Raw genomic sequence first — 14,486 nt, forward strand, 5'->3', positions numbered from 1 at the left:
GGGTGCTGTCTGCCACTATATTGCAGGTTACTTCCAACGTAATCTGATTTACACATACATACTCCAGGGTGCTGCCAGCTATCGGGTCTGCACACAGCAGTCTGGAGCCACTCAGGAAGGAGGTAAGCTCTTCATTTCATCTTAAGCCCTTAGGTTACATTCACAGCCTGATAGACCCGGAGAACTTTATCCACGCTCTTACTGCGTCAAGCAGATAGACGTAGCTTATCATAGTCTGTGTTGTGTGCTGGGTGATGCCTGGCATCTTATTATCGTTGGCGGGAGGATGGATGAAGCTCTGATAAGAGCTACTACAAGAAGAGCAGAGAAACAGGACCAGAGATCGCCACAGAGCGACAACTGTCCAGAAGCTGAAGAAGGAACTCTGAAACAGCAAACCTCCTGCACCCTGGAGATTTTCCAGGATAAGCAAATGATGGTAATGAAATGCAAACTGCAGCATTAAGGTCACACACTACAACATCTTTCCCTTTAAACCAAAGGTAACAGCCTACAAGAAAAAACTAAACAAAAGCAACAAAACTAGAAAATGCATTTCCAAATGCTGCAAAAGAGAAACAGTTAATACAATTGAAAAATATTAAACTTTGTTGGTACCTTAGTAATGTGCTTACTTCTGGGCTTCACTCCATCTGCAGCGATAACGCTCTGAAAGGAGAAATTACTGCTGTGAGTCTCAGAGTCTTCAGTATTCCTGGTCTCAGTCACGAAGACTGTGGTGTTGGAAGATAACTTTCTCTTATTTCGCTTTATAGTTCCAACAGTCACGCCATTGCTTTTAGCAGACACGCTACTGTCGGCAGCATCACAACTTCAGGCAGACCAGCAATGCGGATCTCACCACTCACATTGGGTGAATATTAATAAGCACGGTCTCGGCTTACCAAGCAGGACAAAAGAATCGGGTCTCATAACCATACCCAGAGCCACAGCTAGCTCTGCCGCCACTTGAGTACACCCAAACACCTCAGCACTTAAGCACCAGCCCCAGGGGAGACCATCTGTGAAGTCCTTGTTAACTGGCACCACTCCTGGGTCAGCAAAAGCAGCATCATGGACAACGTCTAACACTGCTGCCACAAACATTCATGAAAATCCAAATCCTCGTCACCCAAACTACCCAAAAATGTCTTTCTAGATAAGCAGCCAGCCCTGTAGTTTCTGTCTCTGTTTATTAATTTGATGCCAAAGATGTAATTTTAAAAACAGCCTTAGCAGCCTGACTGGCATCATTAAGGGTTCAAAGCAAAGGGCTGTGGTCTGTGAACTTTAAAAGATGCATGCCCCCAGACCTCTTCTGGACAATAAAACTGGCAAAACAATTCAGAAGAATTGGTGACAGCATAAATCATGTAAGAGTTCAGTAAGCTCACTCTGTACCCTCAGAAAAACAGAGCACACTCTATGAATGAGAGGTACTGCCTGAGCTTTAAGTTTGATACAATGCTCAAACAATTCACTGCTCCCACTCGGTAAACATCAGGAGAATGTAGTAAAGTATTATTAAGGTCATTTGCATCAAAATCTACATTCGATACAGGCATGTCACTCAACACCGCTGGATTATCAGGAACCGGCCTCATAGCGAAACCAACTTAGTCTGATTCTGCCATTCCATCCCTTACCTTCCATTGATAGATACACATTTTTGAGTGAATCTTTTTACCCAATCATTCCAGCAGACTAACAAAGTAATCCAGCATATATCGATATCCTGCTCACCTAAGGTGTGGGGATTTATACTGGAGCTGGCCAGCTGTTTCTCACATCTCTAGTTTTATCAAAGGCTACATCACACAAAATCTTGATGGGTAGTCCTGAATCCGCCATTCCATTTAACAGCACCGCACCAGCATGAATGATACACAAGGGACACATTACCTGTCGCATGAAGGTGGAACGAACTATGGAATCAATGGCTAAAACTAAGTTATTCCCTCTGGGGACATTCTTCCTCATTAACATCAATTGTGCAGCAGTAGTGCATACACTCATACTGCTTGAAAATGCCCCAACACTGCAACACTGTCCTTGATCCGGGCATTTCTCATTACTTCCCACGTGTGCCTTAAACCCACACCTGTAACTGAATTGCTTTTTTCTCCCCTGAGGCGGAAGCCGGGGGCTCTTTATGCTATCCCTGTTGCCCACGGGCATTTAATAAATTGATTAGCTGAAAATATTTTTAAAACATTATAAATATTTTAATCGCTCATTTTTATCAACACTCATCCCTGACCCCTCGGTGGGAGAATTACGTCGTACCGAGGCCCCTCGCAGCCGTTCCTTGACCGGTACAGCCGATTCAGGTGCTGACGCCGGAAGGCTAGGAGGGGGGACGCCATCTTGGTGGGAGGAATAGGGTAGCGGTCCAGCAGTAGGACGCTTCCCGCCCGCCCAGGTTACTTAAGGGCCGTCTTGTCGTGTTGGCTTAAAATTGCTTTTTTTCTCCCCTGAGGCGGAAGCCGGGGGCTCTTTATGCTATCCCTGTTGCCCACTGGCATTTAATAAATTGATTTGCTGAAAATATTTTTAAAACATATTTTAATCGCTCATTTTTATCAGCACTCATCCCTGACCCCTCGTGGGAGAATTACGTCGTACCGAGGCCCCTCGCAGCTGTTCCTTGACCGGTACAGCCGATTCAGGTGCTGACGCCGGAAGGCTAGGAGGGGGGACGCCATCTTGGTGGGAGGAATAGGGTAGCGGTCCAGCAGTAGGACGCTTCCCGTCCGCCCAGGTTACTTAGGGGCCGTCTTGTCGTGTTGGCTTAAAATTGCTTTTTTTCTCCCCTGAGGCGGAAGCCGGGGGCTCTTTATGCTATCCCTGTTGCCCACTGGCATTTAATAAATTGATTTGCTGAAAATATTTTTAAAACATTATATTTTAATCGCTCATTTTTATCAGCACTCATCCCTGACCCCTCGTGGGAGAATTACGTCGTACCGAGGCCCCTCGCAGCTGTTCTTTGACCGGTACAGCCGATTCAGGTGCTGACGCCGGAAGGCTAGGAGGGGGGACGCCATCTTGGTGGGAGGAATAGGGTAGCGGTCCAGCAGTAGGACGCCTCCCGCCCGCCCAGGTTACTTAAGGGCCGTCTTGTCGTGTTGGCTTAGAATTGCTTTTTTTCTCCCCTGCGGCGGAAGCTGGGGGCTCTTTATGCTATCCCTGTTGCCCACGGGCATTTAATAAATTGATTTGCTGAAAATATTTTTAAAACATTATAAATATTTTAATCGCTCATTTTTATCAGCACTCATCCCTGACCCCTCGGTGGGAGAATTACGTCGTACCCAGGCCCCTCGCAGCCGTTCCTTGACCGGTACAGCCGATTTAGGTGCTGACGCCAGAAGGCTAGGAGGGGGGACGCCATCTTGGTGGGAGGAATAGGGTAGCGGTCCAGCAGTAGGACGCTTCACGCCCTCCTCCACTGAGGATAAAAGAATGACGCTTCCCCGACCGCGCAGCGGGCGGGCACAGCGGGCACGCCAGCGGCGCGCCAAAGGCAAGCCCGTCTGCGCCCGTCCGCACCTGAACCGGGCTTAGGACCAACCCCCTTCATCGCAGCCATCAAAACCCAGGTATTATAGCGCGGAATCCCTTCACAGTATGAGGCCTTTAGGACCTGGTTGCTGTTCGAACCCTTTTTATGCCCCAGAGCTACCAGCGTTTTGTTCAAGGTCTAAAGAGATCCTTAAACCGATGCAGCCTCAGGAAGCGAAGCAGGACTATTGCATGCTATTGTTGAACTGTAGATCCCTTCCGAAACACAAGATAGAACTCGCCCTTCTGTTGGAAGAACGTATGCCAGATGCAGTCTTTCTCACAGAGACATGGCTTACGACGGACTCTGACCCCGATATAGCGACAGCCCTTCCCCCGGGTTTTCAAATTACGCGGCGGGATCACCCCGAGGGGGGAGGAGGAGACCTAGCCATTATATATAAAGAACAATATCACTGTCGAGTCATCCCTGAATAAATTCCAGACTGCGAGAGTCTAGCGTTCAGTCTGGAATTTTCCCCTAACAACTGTTTTTCTGGTACTGTTGTATATCGCCCCCCCGGGACCCTCTAAACAGTTCCACAGCCACCTTCCGACCGTCCTAGCAGAACGAGCCAGAATCGCCTCTAACTTTACTTTGCTAGGGAACCTTAATTTTCATTTTGATGTCGCCCTGGACCATACTGCTATGTCACTTATAGATGATCTAGCGGCATTACAGCTAGTCCAACGAGTAAAGGCTCCCACCCATATTAAAGGCCACTTGCTGGACCCTGTGTTTAGTAATTGCACAGAGATCGCGGTGGGACTGCAAATTCCCCTCCCTTGGACCGACCATCTATTGGTGCCTCTCACCTGGACTATACCCAAGGCAGTACCTTCTAGATCTATCGTAAGGAGGGCTAGAAGCTGGGCCAAACTACCAGTCGAATTATGGACCAGTAGACTTGAGATGGGCCAGCCCTCCTACAATGAGGATCCATGTGTAGCCAACCAGGAATTTAAAGACTGGATTGCACAGTCCATCGATGCCACTCTACCCCTTAGCAAAATTACATTGAAACGTTCTAAAAAAACTGCCCCCTGGTACTCAGAGCTCCTTAGGGATAAGAAACGCCATTTTAGGAAAATGGAAAGACGCTGGCGTTTAGGCTACGCACTGGACGATAAAGTCCAATATAGAGAGGCAATTAAAATCTATTAAGCTGAGGTCAAATCTGCGCAATCTATATACTTCGCTGATAAAGTAAAGTAAAGTCCACATTTGTAAAGCGCACAATCACCCGTAAGGGTCTCTAGGCGCTGGGGGGCCGTCGGGAAGATTAAGCGAGCTATTGCCCAGAGTCACATGGTGCTGGGCTAACCTGCCGCCGGGGATCGAACCGTGGTCCCCAGATTCCAGCGTCAGTCGCCCTGGCCGCGGCGCCACAATAAAATTATACAAGCTAAGTCCAAGCCAAGGAGATCTTCCAAATAGTGAAGAAGTTGACCAAACTTCCCTCCCCTATCATGTACTTGGACAAATCCACAGCCCACTGCAATAACTTGGCAGATTTCTTTTCTCAGAAAGTCACTCAAATCTATTATTTTTTCCCCTCTATAGCACCACGGCCCATAGCCCAGGACCAGACAATCTGGGAGGATATGCCATCCCAATCTCTTATTACACTAGATCACTTTCCGCCACTAGACCCTGAATCTTTAGCTTCCATAGCCAGCAAAGTAAAATCCGGATCTCCATGTGATCCAGCACCCCCAGAAATCATGATGCTGCCACCTCAGGTTATTTTGCCGACCATCTTGAACCTTCTAAATGCCTCCATTACTTCCTGTATCGTGCCGCCTGCCTGTAAGCGGGCCATGGTGCGTGCTCTGCTAAAAAAACTTAATCTGGACCCCGGTGACTTCAGTAGTTATCGTCCTATCTCTCTGCTCCCTTGGGTAAGCAAAGTTCTTGAGAGGCACATCAACGTCCATCTGGTGCATTTCCTTGAGAACAACCAACTTTTAGATGCTATCCAGACGGGCTTTAGATCCAGACATGGGACAGAGACCGCCCTGCTGGCAGTCACTGAGGCAACCAGAAAGATCTTGGATCAGGGAGGGTCAGTGGCAGTGATCCTCCTTGATCTAAGCGCGGCATTCGACACGGTCAGCCATGACATCTTGCTGGGACGCCTGTCGAGTGTCGGAATAGTTGGCGGAGCATGGCTATGGTTCAAATCCTTTTTGAGTGATAGGTCTTTCCAAATTTTTGATGGGGAATCCGTATCCTCAAGCAGGCCACTGAAGTGTGGAGTCCCGCAGGATTCCTCTTTAAGCCCTGCGCTTTTTAACATCTACATGAGACCACTGGCTGAGGTTGTTCGTCCGTTTGGCATCAAGATCATCTCCTATGCGGACGACACTCAGCTAGTGGTCTCCTTGGCGCAGGAGCAGTGCTTGCCATCCCCAGGTGGTCTGGCAAAATGCTTAGAGGAGGTAAAGGGACTTCCTCTCTCCTTAAGCTGAATGGGGACAAAACGGAGCTGATGCTCCTGGGTCCCACTAACCTTACTTCTGTTAACCCCTTGTGGCCCTCATGTCTTGGTACCCCCCCCAATACCCAAGGACAATATAAAAAGCCTTGGGGTTTGGCTAGACAAGACCCTTTCTTTTAACACTCAGGCCACAAAACGTGCGGCTACTTGCTTCGGCCTCCTAAGGATGCTGAAGAAAGTTCTTCCTCTTCTGCCGGTGGAGGCAAAGCAGGTAGCCATTCAGGGTTTGATTCAGTCCTGCTTGGATTCTAACAACGTCCTCTATCTTGGCCTTCCGGAATATACACTGCGCAAGCTCAAGATTGTGCAAAATTGTGCGGCTCGCACCGTGCTCCAGCTGCCGCGCAGGCTGTCAGCCAAACCTGGTCTGCACAGCCTGCACTGGCTTCCAGTGCGACAAAGAATCGCCTTTAAGGCGATGTGTATATTCCACCAAGCTTTTTGGGACACGGGACCGGCCATTACTCGGGACCTAGCAACACAGTATCATCCTAGCAGAATCCTTCGTTCTAGCCAGGCATGTAAGGCTATAGTCCCCAGAATAAAAAAGGCAAGAGCTGGCGGCAGGAGGTTTATTTACAACGCCGCCAAGCTGTGGAATTCACTCCCGTTTCAACTCAGGTCCAATACAAACCTTTCCACCTTTCGGAAACAGCTGAAGACTTTTCTGTTTAATGCTCCTTTCTAACTCTTTTTTCTGCCTTTTAAGCAATTTTACAGCTGGTCGCTAGCGCTTGGACGCCCCAGGGCAGCAACCGCGCTTTATAAGTTGACATTTCATTTAATTTCATTCATTCGTAACAACTGCCATGATGAGCTTTCTCAGCCCAATTCCTTTTTGCTCGGTCTCTGGAGTTCACAGAACAACCCAGAGCAGTCCCAAGAATGAGACTCACTGGTGATGCGCCCTCCTCAGAGGTCAGTGTTCTAGATGGAAGCGTGTAGCGCTCTATGCTTTTAGGAATGTTCACCTCTCGGGGAGAGTTGGGTTCCTGCAGCTCAGTAATCTCTCCTGCAAATTCTTAGATAAACAGTTAAACACAAACTCGTCTCTGCTACATACATCCACTCTGTTCTCAAATTTGCTTGGGGCTGTCAAAATGCAAAGAGCTGCAATATATTTGTTTTAAAAAGTTGTGACGTTCAAACGTGAAGCTTGGTTTATCTCTAAACTGAATTTTGTAGAGGTTCTGTTCCCATACGATACTCGTCCCATATTCCAAGTGCTTCAACCCTGGTAGGTTATCAACTGCCTATTTGCAGATAATTTCTAAAAACTCTGCTAGTTTCTGCAAGAAATTGAATTATTATTTGTGGTGAAAGAGGAAAAATCACAACCCCTGCCAGAGTGAATTCTCAACGCTATTAAAAGTAACCTGGAGTCAAACCCTGGTACCTAAGACACGGAACAGGCAGGCTTAACATAGGACAATATGTAAAATATGTATGCAGAAACCAAAACAGTAAAAGTCAAAATGCAAAACAATAAATATAAAAAAACAAAATAGAAAAATAATGTAAAATGTAATGAACAAAATAACACTAAAATGACAAAACCCAATAAGCGGAATCTTAGATATGAAATGTAACGCTTCAAATAGCGATAGTGCCAAGAATCACAAGGTGCCAATCATACTCCATTGTTGCGGAAGACCTAGGCATAAATTGATGGTGACCACGATGGAAGTCAGGTCGGATACACCAACCAGGTTCGTGCTGGTCAAAGATTTTACCTTTTGACTTTAGTCCTTTAAGTCTTCTTCCATAATAGGAGTGCACTTCTATAGCCTCCCAGGACCTCAGGGGAAGCACGTAGAGCCTCATATGGGCTCAGTCAAGGACCAACAGCCGGGACCAGTCCAGTCCATGCCACTGGTCAGCTGGACAGTTGCAGCAAAGGCCTTTTTAGTGTTCTGTATCCTTGTAGATTGAACACTACACAGCACATGGGCACATCTATTGTTAGTGCAGCAGGCACAGTGGCACCAGGGCTGAAGAAGGGGTAAGAGCTCACTGAAGCCTACCCTATGCCCACACAGGAGCAGCAATCATTAGTGAAGCAGGTGCAGGGAAGCTCACCAAGGTGCTATTTCCGTAATCAGATGTAGGATAGATATATAGGCAATCACCCGGCATACCCGACGAGACTACACGCTAGTACTTATCAAAGGCAATAATCCTTTCAAGATTTTATCTGACTGGATGCGATGGTGATTACCAGCTTATTGATATTGCATCCCTTAACCCCTTCCATGCTCATGAAGAGCTGAGCTCGTCATGAGTTGCGCCGCTCGCATGCTCATGACGAGCTCTGCTCGTCATGTAACGCGGCTTTTAGAATAAAGCCGCACATGGTAAAAATAACCGCCGCACGCATGCGGTTAATAAGAATAAGCGACTTGGTGTTCCTCAATAAGACTATTTCAATATGGATCTAAGGCATTAAATCAATCATGAATGTACCAAACTGATGCTACGTTGATTGCCTATATATGAATACTACATCTGATTACATGCTTAGGTGAAAGAACATGGACAGTGGCCCTCTACTTCAGAGGCAATCATCAGTTCTATGCCCCTTTGAACTCAGTTGGATACCTCTATCTACACTCTCCTGAGATACTGAACTGACCCACGGGGAACTCTTCTCATCTGTGCAGCACCTAACCGTAACTTGTTCACAGATACATCCCAGGTGGCAGACAGTACCACCATGGCAAACAAAAGTAATCTGGCTCAGTACACCCCTTGGATCAGACTTTTGTTCCCAACCCATGGTAAACTCTGTGAATTAAGACAGCAACCAACAGAGGCCCCTGACAGCTGTCAGCTGGCAAAAACATCAAAGACAAACTGGTACGTGCTAATACACAGGTGAAGAGACCAAAGGTTTCATACAGACCATTCTAGCACTACCTCACATTAAAGGACACCACCAATGTGGAAATTGCATCTCATGCTCGAGTGCCATCGAAGGAGATACATTTGAATACAGAGGCAAAAGTATCATACATGAAGAATTCACAAATTACAATAGTACCAACGTAATATATTGTGTAATATGCCTATGACTGGTTGCATGCGTAGGTAAAACAACTCAGGCAGTAAAAAAGAGGATCACTCAACACAGATCAAGAATTAAATGCAAAGTCCAGAATGCACCCATGGTACGACATTGCGAAGAAATAAAGACATGGGACACAAGACATAAAATGGACAGTCCTAAAACACGTAAAAGGATGTTGCACTGATTCCATACTATCGCGCTTCGAAGTAAAAACGATCCTACGTCTGGGCACAACAGACTATGGACTCAATGAGAAGAGCGAAATAATGCATTGCATATGAGGAGCCAACTACATAACACACAGCACAATATGCATGTAACATACAAACTGATAGTTTTTCACTAGGTCCTGATGAATCGCCACTGATCCTCCAGACTATGAGGCAACAAACATGTCGACCCCTCAGAAGTAGAGCGCAGTTATCCCGAACCATTAATTCAGAGTCGCCACTCTTCCTTTTAACCAGGTGGTGAGCCAACCTGAATAAAAGTCAGCCTTTGGACTACCCAACCTGTTTGAATCACTTACCATTACATCTCATCTACACATTATAGGTCACTTACCTCCACTGCACCAAACGGCAAAGAACAAAAGATCTCTGCCAAAGAGCCCCTCTTTGGGTGCCCGTCAGGTATTGCAGCGCCGACCCAACGAGGAGCAGGCCCAAATGATGGAGCATGGCACCTAGCTGGCTGGGGGTGTGAGAGCCCTAGTTCCGAAAGGAGGAATTCCCCTCCCGACGATTATTTTAGGACTGCCATTTCTCCTAGTGACAATACACATTGTTGATCTCTCTTTACTTCTCTTGACCCACCTAAGGAACTGCGTCCCCTCTTCTCTAGTGTTGGCCTGGGCATGTATGCTGGACCTTCCAAAAGCCCTTCTGTCCCCCTCTTGTTGAATAACATAAGGGGATTGCCTCCCTACTGTCAATGTTCGTCTAGAACCTTCCTCTGTGCCCTCTGTCGATGCTGCTCTCCCGCCCGCTCTTAACATTCCTTGCATCGCACCCTCGACGCGCGCACCCCCCTCCTTGCGCCTCACTCTCCCAGCCCCCACCGCCCCTGTCCTTGCGCCTCACTCTCCCAGCCCCCCTCCTTGCGCCTCACTCTCCCAGCCCCCCTCCTTGCGCCTCACTCTCCCAGGTCCGCGCCGCCGCCCGCCTGCTGCCCCCGCCTCACCTCTCCTCGCACTCTGTCGACGCCCGCCCCCCCTCGACTCCCTCCTCTGTGCCCGACAAGACGTTCAAAGCTCGTATGAGAGATGGAGCAGACTTCTATTTTAAGGAGAACGGGCGGCCTGTTGAATCAGCTTGCGTGCTATAGGATGAATTCAAGCCAGTGATCCTTGAGGAGACTGACAACAAGGGGACGGAAATACTGGGAGAGACTTCCTGAAAGACCTGACCCTGCCAATGCTAACGAATGAGGACCGAGACGCACTAGACCAAGACCTGACAGTAGACTAAATAAATAAAACAATAGTAACCTTGCAAACAGGGCACGCGACGGGGCCTAATGAGCTCCCCATAGAATTATATAAAAGCATGATGGATAAAAGCAGGGAGTGCCTCCAGAGGAGGTTTCAGACTGCCTGAAAATAAGGGTGTCTCCCAGAGGACCAAAGCATGTCTGAGGTGGTGTTCATCCCAAAAAACGATGAAGCAGCAACTGAGTGTGGGTCTTATAGACCTATCTCCCTGCTTAATTTTGAGACTAAGGTCCTTGCGTAGGCTCTGGCGATCTGCCTGCGGACAGTAATTGCAACAGTGGTTCATCCTGATCAATCGGGATTTATGCCACACCAGGGAACGCGCTTATATCTCCGACACATTAATGGCATACCACATGCAACAGGGGATTCCTTTGCTGAACCAGTGGCGCTGCTGTCAAGCTCTTGTATGTGGCCCCTCTAGCGTGCATGCGCCTCAATAAAACAGTCTCCCGAGTCTTTGCCGCCGACAGGGATGTTCCTTGTCTCCTATGTTCTTCTCACGTGCGTAGGTTCGCCAGGACCTCTCATATGGGGTATTCCAGTTGATCAGGAGTGGGATGAGAGAATCTCCCCCTACGCTGACGTTTTGCTGTAGGACACGTAATCAGCCTTCTCGAGTGAATGAATCCTACACATTTTTCACATATTTAGAGATTATTCAGGATATAAGATCAACTGGAAGAAGTCCTTAACATTCCTGCTGGTGGCAGATACCCTGCGGCTGCACTCTAGGTGCACAGTTCGGGTGACACTACATGGCTTTAAATATTTGGGCGTGTTTATTACAAGAGAGCCACAGGCAGGAACATACTTCCGAAATTAGACCAGCTTTGCCCCACACTTGCGGGCACTCCTGCTTTCCTTACTTGGCTGGGTGGTCCTATTTAAAGTGATGACACTCCAGGGTCTCCTGTACATCGTGAAAAAAATGTCCTTTAAGATCCCACCAAACATTTTCTTTCAATGGGTAGACCGAGAACTTTGGCTCCTGTTGTGGGATGGTGGCACTTCGTGCTGAGTAAGGTGCACAGGGGAATTTATTAAGGTAGACTGGCGGTCCGGAGCATTCACAAGTACTACTGGGCCACGCAGCTGATGGCAGTCAACAACTGGGTTTTTGTGGACCGTGAGGCTCGAGCTTACCGGGTAGATAGATTGACCATGGGCAAGAGAGGTTACCCCACCCTGGTGCTGTATCGAAGAAAGTATGAGTGCGCCCTACATACTCATACCTAAACAGTGGTAAGGGTGTGGAGAGAGGCTACCAAGTGTTTAGGCTGAGAAGGTAAGCTGACTGAAATTATTCCACTGTATGGTGGTGATCTCTTAAGTGCAGTTGGAGGATTTCAGGGCTTCACAAAATGGGGATTGATTAGCTTAGAGCAGCCGGGCGATGTGTGGAGGGGACAGGCGCTTGTGCCCTTCACGATCCTACAACAAAAGTATGAATTAGGTGACTAAAAAAGGTTCTGACATTTGCAGCTGGGTCACGCTCTGCAAGGTCACGTCTGGGAAGGGGGGAAGTTGCCGGATGCATCCCCACTGGAGGACCAGCTGCTAACTAATCCCCTGACCGCAAAAAGTACTCTCAACCATCTATAGGACGTTGATCTACAATTCTCTGGATCCCTTGGGGATGTTTCAGGCGGCCATTCACCAACTTTTGTTATTTTCAAGAACAAGCTTCCAAAGCTGGAGTTTGTTTTTAAAAAGCAATAACTAATGACCCTCACACCCCTGGAACTTTCTCCCTGATTAATATACTCCCAGGAAGTGGGATTCATTTAAAAACAAATTCTCATCATCACTGCCAGGTATTCCCTGGTGGTCCTGAATAAGAGAAAAAAACCTCAGACAGCCTGTTACAGGCGACCAGGTGTCTCTTGCCTGTGACTTCTGAGGAAGTAATGGTGCACAGTTAACAGCAGCAACATTGCAAAGTGTCAAGAGCCTGATTTAGAATTCGCTGGCCGGGTTACTCAGACACAAACGTGACGGATATCCTGGCCGCCGTATTACAAGCACCACTGAATATAATATGTGGGAGCCTCATTTCTTTCTTTCGTACTTTCTATGTCCCTTGTTTTTATTATCTTTATTTTACTCTTTTGCCTCTTTCTTATTTCTTTTTCTGTTTCTCTCTATTCCTGGCTTATCTTTCATTCATTTCTTAATTTAAGAAGGCTTAGCTTGCTAAAGCATTTTATTCATTCATTTGCATTTCTTCTTTCCTGTCATGGGGATGACTGCACAGATATCCTTACAAGAAGGATCTTTTGAATTCTGCATGAACCTATTTACTAATGGTCCTAGTTGAAGGTGTCATAAAGAAGTTAAATATATGTTTCTGATGTGAGGTAGGGTGGGTATGTGTGAGAATGTGTGTCAGAGAGAGTGTGTGTGTGTCTGTGTCTGTCTGTCTATGTCTGAGTGTGTGTGAGTACTTGAGCGTGGGGAGTCGGCTCTCACTATACTATACCAAAAAGAGGTTTTGGGCCAGATGTAGGTCGCCAATTACCGGTCAGTAACGGCCGATTTCGGCCGTTACCGACCGGTAAATGGTTTTCGAGATGTAGGGGCCATTATTTCACAGAATCGGTAAATTTACCAAAACTGTAAATTTACTGAATCTGTAAAATACCGAATCGGTAATTTTACCGATTCGGTAAAACCCAGATGTAAGTAGCACTGTTTACAGTGCCACAGGCCTTCAGAATTCAGTATTTTACCACCCAATCAAATTGGGTGGTAAAATACCGAATTCAGGTGTGCACGCACATCTGTGTATGCACACCTGTTCCATGTGACACACAGACATGCCCTTAGGGCATGTGTGTGTGCCACATGGCACACATGCCTGTATTTGGGGTGCTAGAGGGTGTCAAAGTGACACTCCCTGCACCCTTGCTGGAATCGGTATTTACCGAATCAGTAAATACCGATTCGGTATTTTACCACTTCTTAAATACCGAATCGGTATGATTCGGTATTTAAGAAGTGGTAAAATAAAATTACCTTCATCTGGCCCATAGTGTGCAGAGAGTCCAGTGGATCCCCAGAGATTTTACAGAGACTAAAGTAGATAATACTAATGCTGTTTTGTGGTAGTGTGGGGGAGCAGTTAGATGTATACGAGGGTAGTTTTAGCATTTGTTGTACACACAGTGGCAATAAATGACACACACTGTTGTACACACAGTGGAAATACATGACACACTATCAATGAATAAATCTGAGACCAATTTATAAAATGACACTTGGTTAGATTTATTTTGCGGAACCACAGAATTTCATCTTGAGTAAATAAGTTTTGCTATAGAAATTCTGGTCAATATAAAAAGTGGACAATTAGTGCAATTTTCAGACTTTGCAATGTTAACCTATGGGGTGAAGAAAATATTCAACAAACGTATAGCCAACATCTACTTACAAGGCCATTCTTCATAAGTTAAGGTCAGTATTGGACAAGGTTCACTTCAGAACCAACAGTGCACCACCAGCGGCACGTGGGCGCCCGGGTGCAGGTGCAAGTTCAAGGTTGGAAACCCAATACAAATGAAGGGGGTCTGGGGCAATCGGACAGAGGCTCCTTACAAGTAGGTAACAGCGGCTTAGGGGAACTAGGTGGTCAGGAACTGAAGTTCAGGGACTGGGGATGCCACCTGAAAACTTGATTTAAGGGCGATACAAGAAAGTGACAAGTAGTGTCCAATGGGCCCTTTGCCTGGGTGTCTAGGTCCTCTAACATGCCCACCTTGTGTGAGAGGAGGACACAGTCCTAGCCATAACTGAACATGTCCCACCATCTTCAAGATGGTGGGCACTGAAAAGTGTACTTGACCTAGCCTCCAGCACCCGA

The 14,486-nt window shown here is 47.0% G+C and overlaps 1 protein-coding gene across 1 annotated transcript in view; it reads right to left on the minus strand.

The window, feature by feature from the left end:
• Positions 1–14,486, minus strand: part of LOC144806331 (uncharacterized) — a 438,966-nt gene that overhangs the window by 391,656 nt on the left and 32,824 nt on the right. Inside the window, exon 4 of the mRNA XM_078672719.1 lies at positions 619–669. The gene's annotated coding sequence lies outside the window, so the exon portion shown is untranslated. The remainder of the gene's footprint in view (positions 1–618; positions 670–14,486) is intronic.

This window comes from Lissotriton helveticus (assembly GCF_964261635.1).
Source record: "Lissotriton helveticus chromosome 1_1 unlocalized genomic scaffold, aLisHel1.1 SUPER_1_unloc_63, whole genome shotgun sequence".
NCBI classification, from domain to species: Eukaryota; Metazoa; Chordata; class Amphibia; order Caudata; family Salamandridae; genus Lissotriton; species Lissotriton helveticus.